Source organism: Ornithodoros turicata, chromosome 2 (assembly GCF_037126465.1).
Source record: "Ornithodoros turicata isolate Travis chromosome 2, ASM3712646v1, whole genome shotgun sequence".
In the NCBI taxonomy this organism is placed as follows: Eukaryota; Metazoa; Arthropoda; class Arachnida; order Ixodida; family Argasidae; genus Ornithodoros; species Ornithodoros turicata.
Genome location: NC_088202.1, coordinates 144,564,394 through 144,571,139, shown reverse-complemented (window position 1 = coordinate 144,571,139; position 6,746 = coordinate 144,564,394). Strand labels below are relative to the sequence as shown.

At 46.9% G+C, this 6,746-nt stretch overlaps 2 long non-coding RNA genes across 2 annotated transcripts; both read left to right on the top strand.

Annotated features, from left to right (window-relative positions):
• The first annotated feature begins 3,971 nt into the window (after positions 1–3,971).
• On the top strand, positions 3,972–4,563 carry LOC135384204 (uncharacterized). The gene is made up of 3 exons (XR_010420287.1): positions 3,972–4,240; positions 4,320–4,383; positions 4,460–4,563. It is a non-coding gene; the product is annotated as an uncharacterized LOC135384204 (long non-coding RNA).
• Positions 4,564–4,619: 56 nt separating this feature from the next.
• Positions 4,620–6,173, top strand: LOC135384203 (uncharacterized). The gene is made up of 3 exons (XR_010420286.1): positions 4,620–4,932; positions 5,844–5,934; positions 6,043–6,173. It is a non-coding gene; the product is annotated as an uncharacterized LOC135384203 (long non-coding RNA).
• Positions 6,174–6,746: the final 573 nt, after the last annotated feature.

Here is a 6,746-nt window from a genome sequence, read left to right as displayed (position 1 = left end):
GAAAAAGCGAATCAATAAACTAATATAAAGTGAAAATAAATCAATGAAATACCGGCATTAGGTCCCGCATTTGGGGCCTGAGGAATATGAAGCCTCCTCCTTTGCGTAACATCCCCCTCTTCATTTATTCTGCTTCTTGTTAACGGATGTCTACGTAACGTGCTACGTTTGTAACGTATTTATGCATCGTTTGTAACATGTATGTAGTATCAGTACCGCTTCTCGGGTTGCGGAATTCGCGATATGTCTTGTTTCCATCATTGCAAGTGCATGGGCTCCGTTCTCCCGCCGTAGTGCCTCAAGGGACTTGGGGGTACAAAAGTAAATAAATAACGAAACAAAACTCCAGTTGCAGTACAGTGGATGAGACATAGTTTTATAATTCTTCTGATTCTTCACAAAGAGTAAACTTTTCCGTTGTTAATGAGGCTGCAATGAAGGGCTTCCTTCGCGTGTTATTTGCAACCTCTTCTTTTTTTGAATAACTTCGTAGTTTCTGGAGCTATGTGTTCTCCCTGGTGGGCACCTGCACCTCCATTTCTTTTAAGCTTTAGCGTAAGTGCGAAGACGTCTCTTGAACGTGCGACGCTCTGAGGTGAGCGTAACTGTTTCCTTATTTCTCTCATTTTCATATCATCGTGAGAACCGCTTAATAGCGGTTGACGATGCCGCTGTCTTTTAAGAATGCGCCGAGGGATTTCATTACTTTCACTTGCTGCTTTTTGTAGCGCCAGTAACCAAATCATTTGCGGAAACTGAAAGGTCGGGAGTCAAGCCTATCGAGCACAACCTGAAGGCGTTCTCTGCGGGTTTTGTAAAATGGACACTGCATGATTATGTGAAGTCTGTCTTTCGGAGTGTTGCAGGTGCGGCATAACGAAGTACGCAACATGTGTAGAAACAGACACGGCAAAAAAAAAAAGGTATTATTGGGGGAGAGGGGAGGGAGGTAATCGAGGTATTAAAATCAGGATCGGCAGCCGTTGTGGGCCACACAGAAGCGGGCGTCGTCACTTGGTGGTAGTGGTGGTGGTGACGAAGAACCGGCTTGCCGTTGTTGGCCTCACGTATGTGGGCTGCGTCACGACTGAAGCCAGGACGAGATGAGATGGTGTGATAACAGATGAAGGAACGATGACGGCCGAAAGTTCAGATCTAGGGCAGTCACTGCGGAGTTGGCGAGAAGTCCGAGCAGCTACTCATAGCCTTTGAGCGAGGCCAGATTCCCGGAGAAAGCAGACGAGGCTGCGAATTTTGGAGTGTCTTTCCGTGAAAGAGCCTCTGGGATGTAGGACATCATCCACCGTACAGTTCCTGCAACGGCCAAGATATTTCTCCCGCACCGCAGCATATGCACAACAATGCAGTAGGATGTGTACGATACCCAAGCAGCACAAAGAACTGGGATTCGGCTGGGAAAGTAACGGGGATGATGGGTTCGAGGTGGCCGATATCGCCGTCACAAGCCCGACTGCTTCCCGACTATGTGAGGGGGAAGAATTGAGGGAGAGGGAAACTACATGAAATTATTTCCCGATAGATCCCCGTTCGTGTCCCGGTCAGAATTCTTTCCCGATAGATTCCCGTTTGCGTCCCGGCCAGGATTCTTTCCCGATGGATCCTCGTTAACGTCCCGATCTGCTGTGGTGTACTGGCTAAGTATTTCTTCCCGCTCGTCTCCCGATGTTTATTCAGATTCGGTAACACGTGATCGGATGGTACTGCTTGAGACAAAGTTTCTGAAACACGGGTATTCTGTATTGGACTTCTCCCAGCCACCTTTGGGGAATGCTTGTTGAACAGAATCCTTGGGAAAAATCTGCCCAAGGATTCTGTTCAACAAGTGTTCCCCTTAAGCCGCAGGGGAGGCGTGGAGAAGTGAAATACAAAACACCCTTGTTTCAGAAACTTTTGTCCCAAGCTGTACGACACAGTGAAGCATCCCTTCAGGAAGGAATTTGGCTGTCTGGTATGAGGTAACTCTTTCAAACATTGGGCTACAGTTCACTTCATGTGTTGTGTTGTGTTGTATGACAGAAAACATGCACACGCAGTACCCTGAACAGAAGTATTAATGGAGCCTCACTGCAAAGCAGGCAAGTACAAGATACTCGGGAAGAGTCGGCCACGCCCGAACGAAACGATCGAATCCCCAGAATACGAAAAGTGAAACGAAACGAAGAGAGCTTTAGCAAGTCGAGCTGATCGGACGAAAACCGCTGCACCGAAACCCGCAAAGACTACGCTGGAGCTCCCTGCATTTGGGCTACCGCGACTGCCATCGCCATCATCTTTGTTTTCGTTGTCATTGCTGGGCGCAAATGGCCGGCGTGTGTGTTGTTAATGTTTCTGTGCTACAAGTTTTGCAAAGTTTGGTTCGGAGGGAGTATGGAACGCCGTTTTGTGGTCAACGTGGCCAGAGTGCCTCAAAAGTACTCCTGCCGCATTCTGGTCACTGTTATAAGTGTGATGCCCTGACACCACCAGCAGCTTTTAAGTAGATTCATGGCACATGAGGAACCTGTGATGTACACCATCGCACACAGTCAAGAAAAATGTAGCATTTAACCTTGCTTTCCTTCATTATAACAAAAAAAAAAAAAAAAAAGAAAGAAAGAACACTAGAGAAAGGGTGGGCAAAACAGTGAGTGTTTTGTTGTTGTTGTTTTTGATTCTATCGATCTCTCACTGTCAGATTGCACTGCCGATCTGTTCACAATCATAACTAACTAATACCTTAGCTTTGGCCAATCTCATGTTGCAATTTTGCTTCAAACACAACATTCAGTGATTCTTATGAAAACAGCAGCATTTCTCGAAAGATCCTGGAACGGCCACAATCTCAAGAGGTAGTACGATTCTACCCGTCGTCATATTTCGTCCGCCAAGCTATTGCGCGGAGATGTTGGCTCCATGCCCATTTCAACACAGGCTCACTCGCCCGCGCTGACGCGTCGTCGCTTTGCCTTCATGCCACCAGCCAGCGCTGCCTGTCGCGCATGCGCTGATCTTGTTGGGTTCGCTTTGGCAGCCCCCCACAGCTCTCGCAAAATCTGTATCAAAATGCGTGTTACTGCGCACGAAGCAATCCGTGCCTCTCTATTGGTCGGACGCCACAAGCGTGTCCTGATTGGTTGCCAGAATTTGAAAACGGCACTTCGCGCTTCCTCGCCTGCGTGCTGCGTTCTCCGCTTCTCCTTCGGCGGTTTCATTTGAAATTTGAACGGTGGGCGCCGCGTTGGCGGTGTCTTTCGTTGGGAGGCAAGTGCGTTCGCCGATCGCCGTTTTATCCGTGTATTATGGTGCCTTTGATCGTGTTGTACTGTTTCTCGCCACAAGCATCGGTCTACGAAGAGCCAATCGGATTTCAAACTGAAGTGTTGTCGTGAATTCTGGCTCGATGAACATGTTCGTGCGCCGTCAGATCTGCATAGCGGTGACAAGACAATACGATTCATGAAGGAGCATTTTATGTTTGACGTGTAGCAGGCAAGGACATGATGATCAAGCGATTGTGCGCAAGTATGTGACAGTTGTTCGTTGCTGGGAATAAGCTGTGTTGGTATGCGTATTTTGCAAGTTTGAACTTTGTTCCAGTGTGCTAGGAAGCGCTACGCAATTGACTCAGTACGCTCAGTGCATGTATACGTGTCAACCTGTCGATTGTGTCAGTATAAATAAATTTGTTCATTACGACACTTTTCAGAGTTGTTTGGGAATCACGGAATAACTTTACGACGTGCATGAAAGCTAGTAGACTTAGAGGTGAGGGGTAGCCGGTACAGGCCAGTATGGAAAGCAGAAGTCAGCAACAGCCAGAACCGGTCGGGCTGCGAGCCGGACGGAAAGACTTCTGATTGGAGGACTGAGGAAGCAATCGCTGCACTCTCATTGGTCGTGTGCCCAGTGTTTTGTGAATTTAGCTATACTATGGGCTCTATGGGGAGTTGTGGAGGGCTGGCTTTGGCTGCTGTAACGGTCGTTTCTCGTCGCCGCGTGTAGTTCGCGTAATTGCGAGCGTTCCAGCAAGTCTAAAGCGTTTAAGAGGCTTTGTATTGTTGTTCTCACCTGATGCTGTCGTTCTTGCAACCCGTCTGATATTGCAACTGTCTGTAAGTGGAAGCGTTTCTTCTAACCGCGAGCAGACCAGTCGGTCTCGTTTGACATGTCAAAGAGTGAAGACGCTGCCTTGCATGTGAAGCCAAATCGTTCTTCGCCTTCAGGATTCTTGCCGTTTCAGGTGTGCAATTAATATAACTGTGAAGTAATATGTTCGACTGCGCCATGCATTCTCATTGTCCGTTTTACTCTATTTGCAGGGATCTGCACAACGACAGGGAGATAGAACGCCAAGTGAAGTCTACTGTATGCTTTGTGCAGACGGTATGTCATATGTCTCTACACTGCTCTACATATAGGTGTCCTGCCATCGTATTTTCTGGAACGACATTTCATGCAGGTTCAGCGTGTATGACGCAGCGGCCTCCAGCAAGAGAAACTCAAGCACCGTGTTCAAATGCGGTGGGGACTCTTGCTCGACATAACAACGCTTAGAAGCGCTTTTTCGGAAATTCGGAAGAAGGACAAGTTGGACCGGAAATGAGGACCTAGGTGTGCTTTTTTGCGTTGTTGTTCACCGTTCGATCATTACCAATTTTTGTGCCCCCGTGAGTTCAACGCTCAGGTATGTTGATGATAAATGGATATGCGTTAAAAGGTACGTACTCCGGAGTGGTGAATTGTTGTGGTGAAGTGATTTGTTGCTGCTATCTCCTGTTTCGTGAGGGTTCTTGTCGGTACTCATATACCGCAGGCATGAGGGGCTTTCTTTGCAGAACATTTCAGTGAACCAAGACTGCAGCATTTTCAAGATTGCCATAACCAGCATCAATGCAGCTCTCATGTCAACATCAGCATCAAGACAGCTCTGATGTGAGCATCAGCCAGGGCAGCTCTGATGTTAACATCATCATCAGAGCAGCTGTGATGTTAACGTCAGATCTGATGTGATTTGGGACACTGTCTTGATGCTAACATCAGCTGGTGTTAACATCAGCATCAGAGCAGCTCTGTGTTAGCATCAAGACAGTGTCCCAAATCACATCAGACCTGATGTCGCTTTTTTTTTCAATAGGGATGCTTCTCCTTGACCATGTTTTTTTTTTTGCTTATTGACGTTTTTGTGAAGGAATGCTGGATATGTGCACACCATTGACTGTCAGCTCTAGTCCCGGTCAGCTGTCATTTTTTACAGTTCTCGTTGTAGTAATTGCTAGTCATTTGCACCAAAGGCGCTGGATGTGAACTATTTTCTCTTTCCTGGACTTGCATTTCTCCCAGTCGTTGGCTTTGTCATTTTTTCATAATTTAAATTTTCTCTTGGTAACTCTTGAGTTTCGTAATCCCTACACTGTGCATTTTACCATTTTTGATAAAGCTCATTCCACATACCGTGCACAGACTATTTTGTGCTGACGTGCAGCAATTGTTCCGTTACGTCTAATGTTACATGCCATTCATTTTTGTGTCTGGGGTACTGAAGCGTGAGCAGATAGGCAGACTGCCTATTACTGCATAACTTTGTTTTCTTTGAGACACCACCACTTGTGCAGGCAGACCGCCTCTTGCTGTATGCTTTTTCTTTCTTTTGAGACACCGTTGACGTGCTAGTGGTTACACAGGCAGGCTGCATATTACTGTATACCATTTCCCCCCATGCAGCAATTTTACCGTTACGTCTAATATTAATGCTACAAGCCGTTCATTTCTTTCTGGGCCACTACCGAAGTGCAAGTGGTTAGGCAGACTGCCTACTACTGTATACCTTTTTTGTTTCCTTTCAGAGACCACCTCTTACTGGGTACGTTTCCCCCCCCCCCCCTTTTGAGACACCATTGAAGGGCCAGTGGTTACGCAGGCAGGCTGGATATTACGGTAGACCATTTCCACCCTTTTCTTTTCAGGCTACATTGCCAATGACAGTAGTTGTGCGGACAGGCTGCATATTTCTGTATACCCCTCTTTTTTTGTTTTTCATTTCAGACACAATTGGCATACATTGGGTGATGCAGGCAGACTGCTTAGTGTGCACCACTCGTCGTTTAGTCTATTGAGGTGCTACAAGTGTTGTGTCAGTCTATTTCCTCTCCGAAAATAAAATGTTGGGCTCTACACACACTGTTTACACTCGAAATTATTGTAATTATTAAAAATAAGCATATTAATGCTAAAATATGCATGGGGGGAGCCCCCTGCCAGCATTATCGGGGATCCGTCGGGGACCTGCTGGGACCGAATACTTGCTGCCGATGTCGGTCCTTAATCATCCCGGTGTTGCAAACTGGAGGAAGGACCGGTATCGGCTGGTGGCATGCCCCCGACTTTGTAGGATTCTTTCCCGATGCTGGACCGGCTTCGCCCCGGTCCTTTGTGCTGCTTGGGTTGGTAATTAAAAGGCATCTGACCGAGAGGATGACGGAGGTGAGAAGGAAGACGCAGAATTTGCTTCACGAGATGAGGCAGACGACGGGCATTATGTATTACATGAGCTAACTGACGAGTTTCAAGAAGAGCAAATCACCGGGAATAGTAAACAGGGTGAAATAAACTAATGAAGAAGGCCGTACGGCAAACTTTTTGGGCTAAAAAAATCAATGTTCCTCTTGCAGAAGGATTTCCACATCCGCTGCAATATTTTCGACAACAGTTAGCTCAAGGTGATCATCGTGTACATTTTCCCGTTTCTG